Raw genomic sequence first — 20,109 nt, 5'->3', positions numbered from 1 at the left:
CAAAATGGCCAAAACCCTTACACTTAAAGCACTGAGGCATGTCCTCGTCATCAGCCTCGTCAGCATCCCTGTTTTTAGGAGGTACGCGACCGTGAGGTTTGTCTGATGACCTAGGTTTGTCTCTTGAAAACCGTTTACTTCTCTTCAACAGAAGATCCCTAAACTGTCTTGTGATCAAGGAGACCGACTTGTCAAGGTCTTCATCTGAAAAATCATTCTCAGACTGATCATCCTCAGAGACATGAACACTTTTACCTTTGGCAAGTAATTTAGTGCTCTTCTGTGCTTTAAAGGCAACATCCTTACCGACTTTGGATGTATGCTCATGGTCAAAGATCTTTAGCTTCCCAACCAAGGTGTTTCTGGAAAGATTATTGAGGTTATTCCCCTCAACGATGGCATGCTTCTTAGACTCGTATCTAGATGGCAGCGATCTGAGAATTTTCATCACAATGTCCTTTTCAGGAATAGTCTTACCCAATGCAAAAGATGCATTAACAATTTCAGACACTTTGTGATTAAACTCATCAAATGTTTCTTCATCTGCCATACGAAGGTTCTCCCAATCGGAATTAAGGTTTTGAAGCCTAGCTTCCTTTTCACTGGAGTTTCCTTCAAATACGGTTTCTAAGATATCCCAAGCATCTTTAGACCTAGTGCAATTAGACACATGGTGTTGAAGACTTGGGGCAATGGCATGTATGATAGCATTTAACCCTTCAGAATTCTGCTTTGCAGCAAGAATCTCGGCAGCATTATATTCACCAATATTCTTGGGAACAGTTCCATCTCCAGCTGCAACAACGGGCGCATCATAACCATTCACCACATATACCCATGATTGAAAATCACGCGATTGAAGAAAAGCTCGCATAGCAATTTTCCACCATAAGTAATTGAGCCATCGAAGACTGGTGGTACGTTAATAGAGATAGCACCTCTGTCCATAGAGTCAGATCGCAACAAACACGGATTTGTTAGGTCTTAAACGTGTTTGCCTGATCAGATACCAATTGAAAAAGCGGGGGTCTAACAACACCACCCAATACTTCGATTAGCAATCTGTATGGACTAACTCCGAAATACTTTGATAGAGAATCAACTAGACAGTCAAACTCAATCTAGATAAAAGTATCTCAAGGAGTTACTATCTCTCTCTTGATTTTATTTTACTCAAGAAAAACAATAGCGAGTCTTTATCAAACAAGGAATACTTGGACGGTACCAAAGACCAATGTCCAAGGATCAATCAATATCAATCAACAACCAAAGGTTGGATTTCCAATTGATGATCACGAACGCACAACCTGTATTATTTCAATTATATAAAATATAATGCGGAAAAAAATAACACAGACACCAGAAATTTTGTTAACGAGGAAACCGCAAATGAAAAAACCCCGGGACCTAGTCCAGATTGACACTGTATTAAGCCGCTACAGACACTAGCCTACTGCAAACTAACTTCGGACTGGACTATAGTTGAACCCCAATCATCTCCCCGACAAGGTACAGTTGTACTCCTACGCCTCTGATCCCAGCAGGATACTGCGCACTTGATTCCCTTAGCTGATCTCACCCACAACCAAGAGTTGTTGTAACCCAAAATCACAGACTTGATAATAAACAGATCTGTCTCACACAGAAAAGTCTAAAAGGATAAATCTGTCTCCCACAGATAAACCCTAGGTTTTGTTCCGTCTTTAGATATAAAATCAAGGTAACAAACCAATTGATAATCCGGTCTTATATTCCCGAAGAACACCTAGATTAATCAATCACCTCTCTACAATCCTTCCTGACTACACAAGCGGATTGTCGAGGAATCACAAACAGTGAGACGAAGATGTTTGTGACTTCTTTATCTTGCCTATCGGAGAACTCTCACGATCTCAAGCCAATCAATCGATTGTACTCGTACGATAGAAGATGCAAGATCAGATCACACAACTACGATAAAGTAGTATCGGTCTGGCTTCACAATCCCAATGAAGTCTTTAAGTCGTTAACCTGATTTTAGAGAAGAAAATCAAAGGTTAATGGAGATCGACTCTAGCGGGCGCACTAGTAGCACACAGACGTGTGGGGATTAGTTTTGCACAATGCTAGATGTCTCCTTTATATAGCCTTCAAATCAGGGTTTTGCCTTAGTTACAAAGCAATCCTTATTCACCGTTAGATGAAAACCTGATTTAGATTCAAGCTAATATTTCTCAACCGTTAGATCGAAAACTTAGCTTGTCACACACACTTGGGTAGACGTTTACTGGGTTCGTGAAAACCATGCCCAAACGTGTATGTATGTTGGTTCAACATAGTAACCCAAAAGGTTAACCATATGAGCATTTCATATTAACCTTGTTCTTCTTCACCATAACTAGTTCAATTGACTCAAATGAACTAGTTAAAGAGTTGTTCAATTGCTATGAGATCTTATGTAACTACACAAGACACAATTGAAACAAAGATGATTCGATTCGATTGAATCGGCTCATGAACATTATAGCCACGGTTTGCATAAAGCATTCCTTAGTAATTTAATATTTCATGTTCAGAGCACAGATTTAGAACATAACCTCGTAAGTTCACAAGCAAGTTCGCGGACTTAAGTTAATCGGTTGAGTTTTCCAAACTCACCAGAAATTCTCGGAAAAAGAACTTCCGCCAGTTCGCGGACTGGATTCGCGAACTGAGTTCGCGGACTTAGCACACAAACGAGTATTTGGAAAATCTCAGCAGAAATTCTCGGTCAAGAACTTCCGAAAATTCGCGGACTGAGTCTGCGAAATAGGTTCGCGAACTTGGCAAGACAATTCCACAATCCTCCCGATTTCTCTTGATCAACAAAGTTCGAAAACTTCGGTTCAAGGAATACATGGTTATGTAATCTAAACTCTCATTTCAATCATTGAGACATTCTCAGGGACGCTATGTAGCCGTTATTCACAGACTGATTCACGTCAGAGTAATTCTCAAAGTGATTGAAACTTTTCATGACTTTCGTCACTAGGTGAAGATAAACTTAATCAAAGTGAAACGCTTTAGAAACACACGATTTCGAGATAAAAGATAAGCAATGAATGCTCAGCTCGAAATGTCAAATGTGTATGATCTAGTCTATATAGCATACGACTTTTGTCTCATAAGAAGTAGGAGATAGAAGAGATATACTTTTGAGTGATAGATAAGTTCAAGTATCCACATAGCTTTTTGTTGATTAAGTTCCACGGTTCCTTGTATATATCTTCGTCGTTGTATGATGAATCACCATGAAGTCCTTGAGCTCAACTACACTTTTATATCCTAGTCCGATACTTAGCTATGTAGGCTAGAAATCAAGACTTATAGTTTTGATCACTAACATTAAATCTTTATGTGTTGTTTTACAAATAATCAAAGAATACATATATATATATAAAAGATCCATAAACGTTCTTAATCTGCTAAAGTTTCAAACTACTAAACAATTATCTTCATGCGCGCCATCTCTTCTGAAAACTGAAACTGAAGTGGAAAAAGTGAGCACATCATCCCAAAAGGGAGCTTAGTGGTTATCATTATAACATTTAAGTAATCACTAACATGCATCACAGTTCTACTAAAGAAAAACGATAAATATCTTTTACAAGCAACATAGAGCAGAAGATTGCTTCAATTAAAATCCCCAGATATTAAGTCCATAGTGGTAATATCCGTGAAAGATCCACCTCCGGATGGATCTACGAGAAGAGAATTAAACAACCTAAACATATGTTATCCCAACCTCGTTTCACTCAATGGACGAAAAGATGCTAGGAATAACTCCAGTCTCAAATGATAGCATGAATCCAGGTACCGTAAGATATTATCGTGGAATGCGTACACCTCATAAAACCCAATGCCACCATCTAAGTCTAGAATATAATAAGATTTTGATTACTATGATTTGACCTCGCACAGCAGGTTTACGAAAGGCCCAATCATTATTCGTAAATCGAAGTCACCGAATAATAACCATATCCAATCATGAACCTAGAATTTCTTCCTAATTCAAGATCATAGTAACCCAGTCATACTACTAAGACTGCACAATCAAGTATAATATGCACATGAATGACTTCCCAAAATAAAAAAGTATATATAATAATCAACCGGGGTAAAGACTGACTACTAGGTAATAATCAATCGGGGTAAAGCCGGACTACTATCTTAAGACAATAAAATGTAATAATATTTATCCGGGGTAAAGCCGAGCTACTAGGTAATATTCAAACAACGTAGCATTGCCTACTAAACTTAGCCAAGAGCTATGGGAAAACACAGACACTCTACGCGGGGAAACCACCCAACATATATTACACAACATACCCATTGAATTACAAACAATATGCTTACAGAAATTAAAGACTCATCATGCTCGCAGATAACATAAACTTAATGATTACAAGAAGGTTACAGAGTTCCCACCTAATTTGATGTCAAGCCACGCCTATCTTGAAATCCACAATCCACAGGTTCATCCTTGGAATCGTTTGTTGTTAATATAGACTAACTGCTAATCACACAAGTACTCTAAGAATTAGCCCAAAGGCTCATAACATAATCTCATACAATTCTCTAGTTACAGGCTAAGTGAACTATCTAATGGTTCTAAGCCCATTTATGGTTCTATATCTTATTATTCTATATCTTTAGTTTATCTGAGAGTTTACTAATCCAATTAGATTGGTTCTATAGTCCATTAGATATGTCTTATGAGTATCTACAACTTTGTAGAAGGAACCAAAAGCTAGTTCGGATCATAAAGAGTCCAAAATATCAAACTACGAGAACATGGCACTACGCCCAAGCCCACTAAACAAGCCCATTAACTAAGGTCCAGTCCATCTGAGTCAACTAATGGTCAAACTAACGGTCACATGTCAACTAACAGTCAACGTCTGAGCTAAGTCAAAGTCCAGAGTCAAAGTCCAAGGTCAGGTTAAGTTACTGAGTCAAATTGGGTCAAGTCTGGTTATTGAGTTAACTCTAGTCAGGTCTGGGTCAAAACAGGAAAACAAAGAGTCAAGATCATAACTATAAACACAGTCTAAGAACACCAGTACAACATAAAAACTATGATTCCAACCCATTTACTAAACTCATAACTTAATCTTGATCTCTCTTATTCAGTGTCATTAACATAACTAATTTGTGCATCTAAATCTTAGCTGAAATCCATCTACCAAACACTCAAACACACAAACTTTAGAGTTACAATCTTCATATCTACAATACCAACATCTAAGCATTTCAATATCTACCATCTCTTTAATTCATCACAAGTTCAGTTGCACCAACACATCTCAACACAATATGCTCAAATCAATACAAGCCTATCCATACTGAATTTCACTTCAACTCTGTAAGACACAATTCTATCGCCTTCACAGTCTCTAGTCAGAATCACAACCATTACATCTCCACCTGTAGTTTAACTCGGATATTCATAACTGGAGCTTCAATACCAGCTACACAATTCAACCAATTTATTCCCTAAGCTTCCCTGTAATTTCTGTAGCACAACTAGTCACCTCCACTTCTATTATGCAGTTGCATTTCAACTAGTACTACCAGTTATACCTCTTCAAAGATTATTCCCTGTCTAACCTTCATCTAAGCAAAGTTTCAGTTCCTTTCCCATCTTATTTTCTTCCATGCTCCCCATACACTTGTTTATGGGTGAAAACTGTTTCTGTTGGTTTTGGTAAATTTGGGTGTGTGGATGAGAAACGAATCTAAACCCTAAACAAATGCACTGCACGGGATTACTTTTGATTCGAGAGATCAATCTGTACAATTCTGTCCTAAACCAAGAAATGGTCGTTCCAGACTTGCTTCGGTCACAAAGTGAAGGAGATGGGGTTGATCTTAGGGAGGGAAGCGAAGAAGGTGTTGATATTATGAAGGTGTTGGCTGTTTATGACTTGTATCAGAATATTGAACTGTCTTGCACAATGTAAGCTATCAGTTCTGGGTGTTTTCTGGATACTGTAACAACACTTGGTTTTTCTGTGTCGTTTGGAAATAGGTGAAGGACCTATTTATACAAGTCATTGAGTGCAAACCTCATCTCGTAGGAAGTGGATGAGGTGAAGTGATGGAGTAGTGTGGTCGTGTATGGATAGTGATTGACACATGATCACATCTTTGCCCACTTCCCTCATCACTGTTAACCGTCCACCTTTTCCTGACACGTTCTCGTAATGGCTCATTGCACGCTGCATGTTGTAAACCGCCAGACCAATACCCCAGTAAGTATCCTCCAGTTTGTGACATGTTTGATGTCTCGAATGAGTGGGTCGAGTCGTGGGACCCGCCGCAAGAAATAGCATACGGTGCTATCAGGTTAAATAACTAAGTTAAAGAATTGATAGTCATGAAATATCGTGTATGATCGATGCATGTAATGCATCAAAAACAATCAATATGCATGAAGCATCGTTGTTTTAAAGCTTAACTGAATAAGTCGCGGATTAAGCGTCTTAAAATGGTAGCATGTCCAACCATCTTCGAGCGATCGTTTGGAGACCGCGTGGCAGGCCACCATCTGGTCGGTCACTCACTGCGGTAGAGTGGTGGACGGTGACCACTGAGGCGCTTCATTGGTCGCCTAACTTTAAGTCTAAGTCGTTCGTCCAAGCTAGCAAAGTTGGACGGACGAGATGATTTATGGCGCATGTTTGCTGTCGTTGATAGATTTTAGGGGTTTAAAGAGGTGTGCAACATCCCCTTTGGCTTGATCGAGTTTAAGCATGGGCGTTTGTTTTGGTGGGACCGACCGGTCATGCGTCGAGACGGCCCATTGTTGTGCATGTCTACACCTCTCGGTCACATGAAGGTTCGATCTAGGCCACTCAATTTGACCGGCAAAGATAAGTGGTCGTGATCGATTTGCGACAGAAATCCATTGCCGCAAAGGATTAAAGGCCGCGCGACATGCCATCTTTCGACGAATGTTTCGAGGTGCCTGGCCATAGTATGCCTAGGTTAGTCGATTACACACACAGGTGGGCCCATAGTGATCACATCAACATCCTTGGAACTTCTTGAGTCTATATCTACACCTTCCGTTTAGGCTGGCGAAGATGGATGGACGTGATCGAACTACAACAGATGTGTATTGTCGCAAACCCTAATTAGGGTTTTGAAACAGTCACGCACACGTGACTTTGGCCAAACGATTTGGTGAGTTGTGCTTCTCCTTTGGGAAGACCGATCGTGTGGGGCCTACGTTGGGCTGATGGTGAACATATGTGCACCTTCCTAATGGTCCTAGGTGCGATCTAAGCTATCCAAATACGCTGGCTAAGTTGGATGGTTGTGATAAATTTAATACACTAGTGGAATTTCCACGACCCTTTAAAGCATCACGTCACCCATGTTTTGAGAAAACGTTTCATTGCTCCATGGCTTTTCCGTGAAAAAACCGGTCGGGTAGGGGATAAGTGGGCCCGCCAACGTATGTGTTAGCGCTTCCCTAATCATTTGTGGGATGATCTAATTCGTCCAACCAAGCTGGAGAAGTTGGACGGTCGTGATGGTTTTAAGAATGCCTTGAAAAGTCTTGCTCATTCGAGCCCTTCCCAAAGCAACGCGGCCTTCCTTCTTAAGACCGGCGTTTGATGGGCGTTGGGAGTGTAGTGTGGTGCTCGACCGGCTAGGGTGTAAGCGGGCCCGCCGGTGGTCATCACAGTGATCGCCTACTCCTGCTAGGGTTCGGCTAGGCTTGTTAAATTATGCGGTCAACTTGCGTGGCCGTGATTGTTTCTCAGACTAATACGGACAATCCAGATTTCCTTAAGGAAATTTAAATACATTCGATCGAGCTGTTTCGCGTCGATTCGAAATTCTCTTGTCAGAGAGTGATGCAGCGTATTTCGTGCATATCTCAAAATTGGCACTTGGAGAATCATGTTACTTTGCTGAGAGTGAACACTCAGTCGTCATGTCATGCTAATAAAGATATTTCGGCTAGGAATAACACAGGAAATACTAGGCAAATCATGCATTAATTAATAATGCTAAAAAATTCACAAAATATTTGGGATTGCTGTTGCATGCACCATTCTGGGTGAATTTTGTGTATTTATTGAATTGCTTCGAATAAATAAAGTGGAGAGGTTTTCTGCGCTCATTACTTATCAAACGGCTTTACCCTTTGCAGGATGTCAGCCATTAAATTTGGTTTTATAATTTTAGCCCTGAACTAAAATCCACCATCAACATTAAGTCCCCTTCCTAGCACGCAATGGTTGCACTATTGTGAGGTAGGCATTAGATGGTGACAAATAAAGATAAAACTTATGAGACAGAGTTAGATGTTACCAACAGAGATGTGTCGTCATGTCCTTGGAGCATGTCACGTTCAAGAGGCGCCCAGGTGAGCGTTCCCATAGCATGATGTCGGTTGGCCCCAGGTAGGTTAGGCATATGGTTATTCATGACGATGTCGTAATCCCCGACTCTGATGAGGACGAGCCCTATCATGAGTAATATCCTTAAAAGGTTGCTGAAGCAATTTCTAAAAAAGATGTTGAAGCAGCTCTCAAAGAGAACGGTGATGCAGCTTCCGAAAAGCGTGTTAAAGCGGCTTCTGAAGCGAACGTCGAGGCGGCTCCTGAAGAGAGCGTTGAAGCAGCTTCTGGTGCGAATGTTGAGGCGGGTCCCGGAGAGAGTGTTGAAGCAGCTTCTGGAGCGAACTTCGAAGCGGGTCCCGGAGAGAGAGCGTTGAAGCGGCTTCTTCTTCTGGAGAGAGCGTTGAAGCATCTTCTGAAGCTTGAAGCGGCTTCTGGAGAGAGCGTTGAAGCATCTTCTGGAGGGCGGCTCCCGGAGAGAGCGTTGAAGCGGCTTCTTCTTCTGGAGAGAGCGTTGAAGCATCTTCTAAAGCTTGAAGCGGCTTCTGGAGAGAGCGTTGAAGCATCTTCTGGAGGGCGGCTCCCGGAGAGAGCGTTGAAGCGGCTTCTTCTTTGGTTTAATTTTCCCTTGCGAATTACATGCTCCTTGATTGACCATCTCTCTTGTGTTGAATAAGTCATTGACTGACGGCGAAGGAATTTCATGCTGAGACTCATTCCCCAAGCGTGATTTATATGGTTCTATCTTGTATGGTCGGTGAGTTTACCATAATAAAGATATCGCCATCTCTCCTCCGGACTCTATTACTTCTCCGTGGGAAAATAAAATATGCAGAAGTTCGGATTACCTCTGTCCGTAGTGGTTGTTGCTATGGTGAACCTCGGGCAGTGGTATCAACAAACGAACAACGGTTCTTAGCTGCAGATGTGATCAGAAGAGACTGGCAGGAAGGGGGCGTGATATTCACGGGCACGAACTTGGCGATCTTCATATAGTGGTAGAGCTTGTCTCGAGGGAGAAGATAATGATGGAACCGATAGCTTCCTTGATGTTGCCTCATGGAATGAAAAAGAGGGAGACAGTCCCCTGCCCACGAGTATCCACTGATCCTTCGACTTGATGGGCGTTGTCACGCTGGGTTCATGAGGACGTCTTTACATCTGCGTTGCGTTTCATAGACGTCCAGGAATATCACTGGTCTTTGACAATACGTCTGCTTTCTTGAGTATATCCTCGTCTTTGGACATCTTGGAATCATAATGATAGCGTGCTTGCATCTCTCTAAATTCACCATCTTTGAGATTGGCAGTGCTAAGCATTCCCCGGTCACACTCCTCTGTCATTATCACCTTTGGATCGTGTCTTTGAGGAGTAGGGAAGTTCCTTCATGCGAATGACTTAACTAATAGGCTCTGCAAATATAATGAAGCTCTTTTCATGGAGAATCTGTATGTACCTCTTAAGCCCCATGTGAAATCTCCTTTGGTAACGTAACTACTTCTTCTACTGGAGACGAAATTCTGAAAGCGTCTCTCATTGATGTTGCGGACATCGCTATTTTCTTGAGGCTGCTCCCTTGAGGTGTCGGCTCCAGTAGATCAGAAGATGTCCCGGGCTCTTTCTTGTCCGGGTTGACATAATAGGCAAACCCTTTATGATGATTTGGAGATGAAAATATTCGTTGAATCTTCCGAAACACTTCCTGTTGTAGTGCGATCCAGACGAAACTTGCTCCTTTCTTCAACAAGGGGGTGAATGAAGCAACAAGCAGGGCTAAACCAGGTATAAAACTGTAGTTCACCTTGCCCATAAATCTTTGGAGTTCCTTCACAGTTCGCGGAGGCAGCATCGTGAGGATAGCTTGGGTCTTGGATGGGTCCACTTTGATTCCCTCAGCAGTCAGCTTTCGAACACTTGTAGTAAGACTCCTGTGTGGGCCACCCGAGCTTTTGATTTGACTATTATATCATCCACGTAGTCTTCAACCATGTCGTGGAAGATTGTCGTCATAGCGCGTTGATACGTTGCACCAGCATTAACAAAATGGCATTACAGTATAATAAAAATTTCCGAGAGGAGTTCGAAAAGCTGTCTTACTCGCGTCATGTTCACACATCCTTATCTGATTGTAGCCGCTATATCCATCCATGAAGGATAACATGTCGTGTCCACTGATTGCATCTACTAACATGTCGATGTTAGGTAGAGGAAAATCGTCTTTGGGGCAGCATCTGTTCAAGTCTCTGAAATCCACACATCACCTGATCTGTCCATTTTTCTTTTTTACAAGAACCACATTAGCCAAACAGGTTGGATGATGAATGGGTTTGATGAAGCCAGCAGCTAGCAACTTCTGAATCTCAGTCTTGATTTGCTCTTCTACCTCGTGTCTGAACTGCCTCGGAGGCTGTTTAACCGGCTTGGATCAAGGTATGACATGTAGATGATGGGTGACCAATTTTTCATCTAAACCGGGCATTTCTTCATACGTCCAAGCGAATATGTCCTGGTGCGTTTTGAGAAGTTCCACGAGCTTCCTGCGTTCATCCGTACACAAGGTTGAGCTGGTGGAGATAGGCCTAGGAGATTCCTCATTCCCGATGTTAAATATTTCGGGCTCATCAGTTGTGGAATTGGTGCCATCTTGCAGCTGTCGTGGAGCATCTAGCACTTCTTATTGTGGCTCGTCGTTTTTGTAGCATTCCGTTGGGCGGAGAGACTGGGTAACAGTTTCCCCTGTTAATTGCTAACAGCGGCGTCGGTACACGGGTTCCCTTTTTGATCACGGATCACCACAAAAGTTCGCTCCCTCTTAGTGTGACTGTGGGTCGTGGCTTCACATGATGAAGAAGAATTGGTATGTCTTGTCAGCAAAGATGCATCGTGGGACTTAGCCTTCAATGATGCAAGTCGGTCCTCTTCCTGGATTGACGCCCACGTGGGGAGTGAGGTGCAATGAACTTTGTCTGATTCTTCCCGCAGAGTTTCTCTTGGTTCAAACAATTTCGCTCCACATATTGGTGCGTAAGGAGACAATGATGCAGGAATACGAACGACTTCTTTGTTCAGCATAGTCTTCAGGCATTGGTGATACGTCGAGGGGACGATCCTATTGTCATGAATCCATGGTCTCCCCAGTATCATATGGTAGTCCGACTCCTTTTCTATGACTTCGAATTTCACCTTTGATTGGACGGGCCCTACAGACAAATTCAGATTGACATACCCGTACGTGTTGGTTTGGTTTCCTTCAAAGTCTGTCATCGTGGTAGGATGTCGCACGATCTTGCTTGGGAGAACCTTGGCCGTCCTTAGTGTCTTGAGATTAATCACGTTCGAAGATGCTCCCATGTCGATGAGGGCCCTCTTGAACTCTGAATCCTTGATGCGTGCAGTAACGTGTAGGGCCCGGTTGTGACCTTCTTCCGCCATCATATCTTCCTGTAAATGTAACATTATTCACAGACATCTCTGGTTTTTTTGAGGCTTCTGGACGTAAAGGAGTTAGATGTACGTCCAGGGCTATCCGGTTTATTGCAGCAAATGTCTCCGCCCGCTGATTCTTTGAGAGGTGTAAAATTTCGCATAAGCTTTCCACTACAGAAGCCGCTTCTTGATCCATCGGCCTCTGGTTCATAGTGAAACTATTGACTTAAGGAGGATCGTTGCGAGGATCAGTCCCCAGTGCAGAAATCTTCGTGACAGGAGAACTGCTCATATCTGATGTCATATTGATGAGGAGATCGAGTATGTCGTTTATTGTTTCTTTGATCATGTCCATGTTCTTCGTGTGAATCTCCTGCACTCGTGCTAACTCGATCAATGTTGGGATTCTTCCGGTAACGCCATCAGATACACTGTTGGGAAGGGGGTATCTTCATTGGAGGAATTTCGACCGGGATTTGAGATTGTTGGGGGAGTCCTAAGACCAACCATTTTTGAAATCATCCAAATGGGATTGGGTATTGAAGAGATTGAATTCACAACCGAGAGATTGATCTCCCACTATGGTCGCCAGTTGTTTATGGGTGAAAACTGTTTCTTCTGGTTTTGGTAAATTTGGGTGTGTGGATGAGAAACGAATATAAACCCTAAACAAATGCACTGCACGGGAGTACTTTTGATTCGAGAGATCAATCTGTACAATTCTGGCCTAAACCAAGAAATGGCCGTTCCAGACTTGCTTCAGTCACAAAGTGAAGGAGATGGGGTTGATCATAGGGAGGGAAGCGAAGAAGGTTTTGAGATTATAAAGGTGTTGGTTGTTTATGACTTGTATCAGAATACTGAACTGGCTTGCACAATGTAAGCTATCAGTTCTGGGTGTTTTCTGGATACTGTAACAACACTTGGTTTCTCTGTGTCGTTTGGAAATAGGTGAAGGACCTACTTATACAAGTCATTGAGCACAACCCTCATCTCGTAGGAAGTAGAGGAGGTGAAGTGATGGAGTAGTGGGGTCGTGTATGAATAGTGATGGTCACACGATCACATCTTTTCCCACTTCCCTCATCACTGTTAACCGTCCACCTTTTCCTGACACGTTCTCGTAATAGCGCATTGCACGCTGCACGCTATAAACCGCCAGACCAATACCCCGGTAAGTATCCCCCAGTTTGTGACATGTTTGATGTCTCGAATGAGTGGGTCGAGTCGTGGGACCCGCCACAAGAAATAACATACGGTGCTATCAGTTTAAATAACTAAGTTAAAGAATTGATATTCATGAAATATCGTGTATGCTCGACGCATGTAATTCATCGAAAACAATCAATATGCATGAAGCATCGCTGTTTTAAAACTTAACTGAATAAGTCGCGGATTAAGCGTCTTAAAATGGTAGCATGTCCAACCATCTTCGAGTGATCATTTGGAGACCGCGTGGGCAGGCCACCATCTGGTCGATCACTCACTGCGATAGAGTGGCGGACGGTGACCATTGAGGCGCTTCATTGGTCGCCTAACTTTCAGTCTAATCCGTCTTTCCAAGTTGGCAAAGTTGGACAGACGAGATGATTTACGGCGCATGTTTGGTGCCGTTGATAGATTTTAGGGTTTTAAAGAGGTGCGCAACATCCCCTTTGGCTTGATCGAGTTCAAGCATGGGCTCTTGGTTTGGTTGGACCGACCGGTCATGCATGGAGACGGCCCATTGATGTGCATGTCTACACCTCTTGGTCCCATGAAGGTTCGATCTAGGCCACTCAATTTGACCGGCAAAGATGAGTGGTCGTGATCGATTTGCGACAGAAATCCATTGCCGCAAAGAATTAAAGGCCGCGCGACATGCCATCTTTGGACGAACGTTTCGAGGTGCCTGGCCATAGTCTGCCTAGGCCGACCAATTACACACACAGGTGGGCCAATAGCGATCACATCAACATCCTTGGGACTTCTTGAGTCTATATCTTTGGACGTGATCGAACTACAACAGATGTGTATTGCCGCAAACCCTAATTAGGGTTTTGAAACAGTCACGCACACGTGACTTTGGCCAAACGATTTGGTGAGTTGTGCTTCTCCTTTGGGAAGACCGATCGTGTGGGGCCCACGTTGGGATGATGGTGAACATATGTGCACCTTCCTGATGGTCCTAGGTGCGATCTAAGCTATCCAAATACGCTGGCTAAGTTGGATGGTTGTGATCGATTTAAGACATTAGTGGAATTTCCACGACCCTTTTAAGCATCACGCCGCCCATGTTTTGAGAAAACGTTTCATTGCTCCATGGCTTTGCCGTGAGAAAACCGATCGGGTAGGGGAGAAGTGGGCCCGCCAACGTATGTGTTAGTGCTTCCCTAATCATTTGCGGGATGATCTAATCCGTCCAACCAGGTCGGAGAAGTTGGTCGGTCGTGATGGTTTTAAGACTGACTTGAACAGCCCTTCCCAAAGCAACGCAGCCATCCTTCTTCGGACTGGCGTTTGATGGGCGTTGGGAGTGTAGTTTGGTGTTCGACCGGCTAGGGCATAAGCGGGCCCGACGGTGGTCATCACAGTGATCGCCTACTCCTGCTAGGGTTCAGGTAGGCTGGTTAAATCATGCGGTCAATTTTCGTGGCCGTGATTGTTTCTGAGACTGATACGGACAGTGCAGATTTCCTTAAGGAATTTAAATACATTCGATCGTGTTGTTTCGCGTCGATTCGAAATTCTCTTGTCAGAGAGTGATGCAGCATATTTCGTGCATATCTCAAAAGTGGCACTTGGAGATTCATGTTTATAGCCCCCCCTAAGCTAGCAGCTGACTAATCCAAGAGATTAGCTATAAAATGAGGCACTAACGATCCAAATCATCTATTTAAAACATTAAGAAAAAAGTTCTAAACAATGATTAACCCGAATTTAAACCCTCTCTGAAATAAATACAAGAACTCCTCTCAAGTGATACATATTTAATAATGAGTTGGTTTATAAATAGAATATAAACACGAAAATAAACATAGCGGAACCTAACCAACTAACGAAACCAACCCCTCGAAGCTTTCATCGCCACGTGCACAACTTGATCTGAATCTGTTTCTGAAACTGAAAGTGAGAATGGGTGAGCACATCATCCCTAAAAGGGGTGCCCCGTAGAAATAACAACTAACTTTCAAGTAATCACTAGAATGATTTAAAGACAATGCGGATTTTACTGAAAACCGTTAGAAAAACAGAAAACAGAATAAAACATATTAAGATAGTAAATTGTACTGAAAATATAAAGTTATACCAAACAATAGACCGGCACACATTCACAACATAAATAATAGTTGAGCGACGTCTTTCTTCGGAGTAGCAAGGCATGACTGTTGCGGATTCTTCAATGATCATTAAAGCGCCCATGAGGTTTCCGTCCTCAAGTCATAAACTATATGTACCTTACCAGCACCTTATTCTACGCGCACTCTACATAGCAAGTATTCAAAGGAAACAAATGGTAACAACATTATATCCGACCGAAGTGCTTACACAGTGCAGATCCATATACACCGCGTAAATCCAACAATCTTATATAAGATTCTCAACATCACTTTATCTAAACACCAAAACATAATATAATAGATTTTGAAAGTAATTTAAAAGAACAGTAAACATCCATGTATGAGACATGCGTTGCCCCCGTACAGAAATAGGGAAAATATAATGGCCAAATTAAAACCAGACCTATATAATATTCGGCCCAACGAGGCCTATCTAGGTTTGCAATAAATAGATATAACATTTGGGAGCACACATCTCACACCAATCAAAAGGAAAACTTCTCCCTTTCATGCTAACAACAAATAAAGATTGTAACCACTTTCCAGTCAATGGAAAGAATCACATTTTGGAAAATAAGTAAATACTCTCAAAACAAAGATATTAGTTGTTTCTAAAGATCCTATCCCATCCCAAAGTGTAAAAGAAAACTAGTTTGTATCACACACAAATAATACATACATACACTATCATATAGTAACAAAGATATGCATGGATTTCACAAAAGATTAATTTGTAAAACAATAATGAATACAAGAGAGTTCGTTATCGATTCCCACCTCTTTTGATGACAAGCCTCGCATACCTTGAGATCCATAATCCAATGGTTCATTCTTTAGATCGATCGGTGTTAATAAAGATTGACTGTTAATCACACAAGCACTCTAAAGATTAGCCAAAAGGCTCAAACAAGATTCATATCATAATTTCATACAATTCTCTAATTATAGGCTAAGTGAAATGTCTAATGGTTTTAAGCCCATTAATGGTTCTAGACCTTTCCTTCTCCATCTTTAGCATAACAAAGGTTTACTAGTTCCATTAGGTAGAATCTATAGTCCATTAGGTAGAAGGAACCAAAGATTAATTCGGACCACAAGGTCCAAAACATCAAACTAAGAATACATTACACTGAGACCAAGTCCACTAAACTCGGCCTATTAACTTAAGGCCTGGTCCATCTGAGTCAACTAACGGGCTCTAACAGTCAACAGGGTCAATTAACAGTCAACATCTAATGTCAAGGTCAAAGTCCAATTAAAAGTCAAGTAGGGTCAACTGATTCAACTAAGGTCAAGAAGGAAACTCGGTGAGTCCAAACCATTCGACCCAGTCAGAAACTGAGTCAGACAATATCCAAACTGAAACAGACTGAATAAGTTCAGTCATACAAGTTTAAGATTCACACACCACAAAGACTCTAATCCCAACTCAAAATCAACCTATTCATTCTAACAGAACTTTAAAAATTAATACAACAGAAAAATCTAATACATCTACAATCACACAATCTGTTCTAACTGCAATTCTAGCATCACCACATTATTAGCTTCATGCTCTGTAATTCATCACTCCTTCCTTGTGTACATCTGTAACTCGACTACATTCTTATTGCATTAACACCACCACCACCACCAACCGAGCAGCATCACCTCAACCACCTCATTCACTAATCCATTCATATACACAGCTTCCACTAACTGCACATAATACAGTTCACCACTATATCAACCACTAGCATTTGCAATAGTTCAAACATAATCTTCAACTGCAATGACTCAGCTTCAGCCAACTATATTCATCTCAAATCTCAGTTTCATTCTTCCATCCCCTAACTTCAGAAGAATCCAAATATAACTTCTCTCTTTAGTTTGCAGCTTCAACTCAGTCAAATCTTCTCAAATGTTAGCTTACTTGCTTGAATTTCTAAAACCCATCAAACAACCAGGAAACCACATATGTAGATCATCTCCATCACCTGTACAATACACAGACAATACCATCTCTAACTAACTAACCACATTCTTTAGCTGCAACTTAACACAACACCCTGAACCCTGACTTAATCTCATTTACATTTGCTCTAAACTTCAACTACAGTTCCAACTGCATCAACACTATCAAGTCCTTGCTAACTGAAAATACAAACCCAACTCATACACTTTATTCATACTACTCTCTTCGGCAACTCAACCTCAGTAATCAAATATTACCCCCAACTGCATCAATAATACACAAACAACACCATCTCTAGAAACAACACCTCCTGATCAACCCAACCAGCACCACTAGTTCAGCTAAAAGAAGACATATCTTCTTCACAGTCTCAAGCCAAGACATCAAACTATGGAACTGCAAGCTTCATGAATCTCAACACCACTATTTACAAACCCACTATCTGATTCTATTTCATCCCCTGTAATTCTAATTACAACTTAAACTTCTCAACTTCACATCCCATCATAAAATCTCCAGCTCTTCATTGACTCCACCAAAAGATCCTTGTAATTCAATCTAGAACCTTAACTTCGCCAACAAGATCTAACTCTCCCTTCTTGTAACTCAAATCAAATAGGAAAACCCCAATTTCTATCTTCAATTTACCAAAACCCTAATTCCAAAATTAAATTGCTAAAAGACTAAAATTAAACCCTTATACAACTATCTCCACTCGATTAAAAACAACCCCATGCAATAATTCAATGAACAATAATTTCATAAAGAAATTAATCAAAACCGAAACCCCAAATTAAATCTTCAAATTAAGAAAACCCTAATTTACCTGGTTCTGTGATTCTTCATCATAATAGCCTCCAATCGATATTTCAACAACAACCCCTCTTAATTCTCATCAAACATCGACCCAATAAACTTATCCTACTCCAAACAACCTCGAAATCAGATGAAGCCCTAACTCTGTTTAACCATGAATCAATACCCCTATCATCTCTTCATCAACATCAGCACACCTCCTAGTTCATCTTCTTATTTCATCGATTGACTCTCTCTCTATCTCTCTCTCTCAAATCATCAATCACTTTCTACAGAGAAGAAACGGAGAAGAAAAGAAAGAAGAAGAAATCAGAAGAAGAAAGAAGAAACGAAGAGAAGAAATGAGCTTCTCTCGACACGCGTAGAAGATAAGGCCAACAAAACTTATGATGGTGCCCACGAAACGGCAAAGGGCAGCCAGGTCATTCTAAGGCAAAATTACCAGTTTTGCCTTTCGTACATATCTGAAGATATCTTCTTTGTCCGATATCCGTATGACACATTCGAGTAGTCCATCTCGCATAACTTTTCGATACCTATCTAGTGATACTACTTCCGTTTCTAAATCGTTGTAGACTAACTCTATTAATTATTGATCGTGTTAAACTAATCGAGTCATTAGCGGCTTAAACGTCTCTTGACTGGTCTAATAACGTTGACGAGCTTGAGGGTCTTTACATTCTCCCCACCTTATACATTTTCGTCCTCGAAAATCGAATCTTCCTTCTAATCTTCAAAACTCCCCACCTTATAGAGAAGCACCATCTCTCGACTAAGTACAAGTACTGCTCATACTTACAAACGCGTGAAAAACAACTCATTTTAAATGAGTTCGAAACAACAAGAAATGAAACACAAGCCTATGTGGTTTTCTACAACTAGAATCTATAATTTGTATCTCTAAGTTCAATAGACTAATCTTCTATTTCATAATAAGATTGTTTCTATGCTCACTATGGTGAATTAGATTCTAACAGATAAGTTTGTCTAAGTTCTCCACGGATAATTTACAGTCTAATATTCATTAATTTATTAATTGACGTAGTTCCATATTTGTTATATATTTACCTATATAATTAGTCCAAATTTGATTTTTACGTAAATCTATCCGATATTATAACTTTACTGTTATACAATATATAATTATCTGAATATTATCTACTCTAAATCTGATATTAACATAATTATTAAAATATTACTATCATCAGTGTTTCTATTCTCCGTATCTTTATTAGTTGGTTGATAGTCCAGTTGGTTCACAAAGTCTTAATTTTCTAAATATGACTCTACATTCTCGTAAAGATTAATATAATTAATTTTATTTATTCCTATTGAGTCTATATATCTTGTTAAATATTAGCGTCGGTGACTTAATATTATTTCAATTTGAGTCAGCATAAAACTTTAGTGTATCCTAAAAACCTTAAGATTTTCCTATTAATGTAAAGTATCTTATTAATATACGAATTTGTTTTCTTTCAAGTCTATTGTTGTACTAAGCATCCAAATATTATTACTATTTTCTATAAATTTTCTTCATGTGTATTTGTTTAATTTTAAAAATCTACTAAATCAGTTATTGAACTAAAAATAATTTAAGTATAAGATTATTAAGAATTTTAGTCTTTTTGTTTTATGCAATATATCCGCACGTTCTTCAGTCTTAACCTAACAAGTCTTATGTTAACTATCTGGTAGTTACTTCAAATGTAAAAGAATGTATTTCTAACTTTATTTAATTAACAGAATCTGACCGTAGATAATTATTAATAATTCTACGTAGCTACTTTGGTCCTAATTATTATTTTAATCATTAAATATTTACTAATGAGATTTTAATTAGATAAAGTTCAATACAATACTATTAGATAAATGTCAATATTACTTTTGTTATGATTATTAGTGATCCTATTGTCATTTATTATTATTAACACTAATTCCCGAACTATTATCTTAATTACCTTTACAATTTAACTTCATTTCTAATTCAATAGATTAATGGTTCTAATTTATGAGAAAAGGTACTCTATCGGTTTCTAAATAAAATTTGGGATCTATCAGTTCACTAATAGAAGCAAGTCCTCCTACGATGAATGGTAATCCATGCTTGTAGTTGGCATGTCCAGGTTAGCAAGACCCGACGATGGTTTCCTACGAACAAAGACAACACAAATACACCAGAATTTCAAACCTCACTATTCTCCAGTGCTAGATTAT

At 40.4% G+C, this 20,109-nt stretch overlaps 1 long non-coding RNA gene across 1 annotated transcript; it reads right to left on the bottom strand.

Annotated features, from left to right (window-relative positions):
• Nucleotides 1–14,864: 14,864 nt before the first annotated feature.
• Nucleotides 14,865–18,236, bottom strand: LOC113296749. Its single transcript, XR_003333117.1, has 3 exons — nucleotides 17,903–18,236; nucleotides 15,900–15,984; nucleotides 14,865–14,904 (listed from the first exon to the last, which is right to left on the bottom strand). It is a non-coding gene; the product is annotated as an uncharacterized LOC113296749 (long non-coding RNA).
• Between the last annotated feature and the right edge of the window lie 1,873 nt (nucleotides 18,237–20,109).

This window comes from Papaver somniferum, chromosome 1 (assembly GCF_003573695.1).
Source record: "Papaver somniferum cultivar HN1 chromosome 1, ASM357369v1, whole genome shotgun sequence".
In the NCBI taxonomy this organism is placed as follows: Eukaryota; Viridiplantae; Streptophyta; class Magnoliopsida; order Ranunculales; family Papaveraceae; genus Papaver; species Papaver somniferum.
This window is presented reverse-complemented; position numbering and strand designations above follow the sequence as displayed.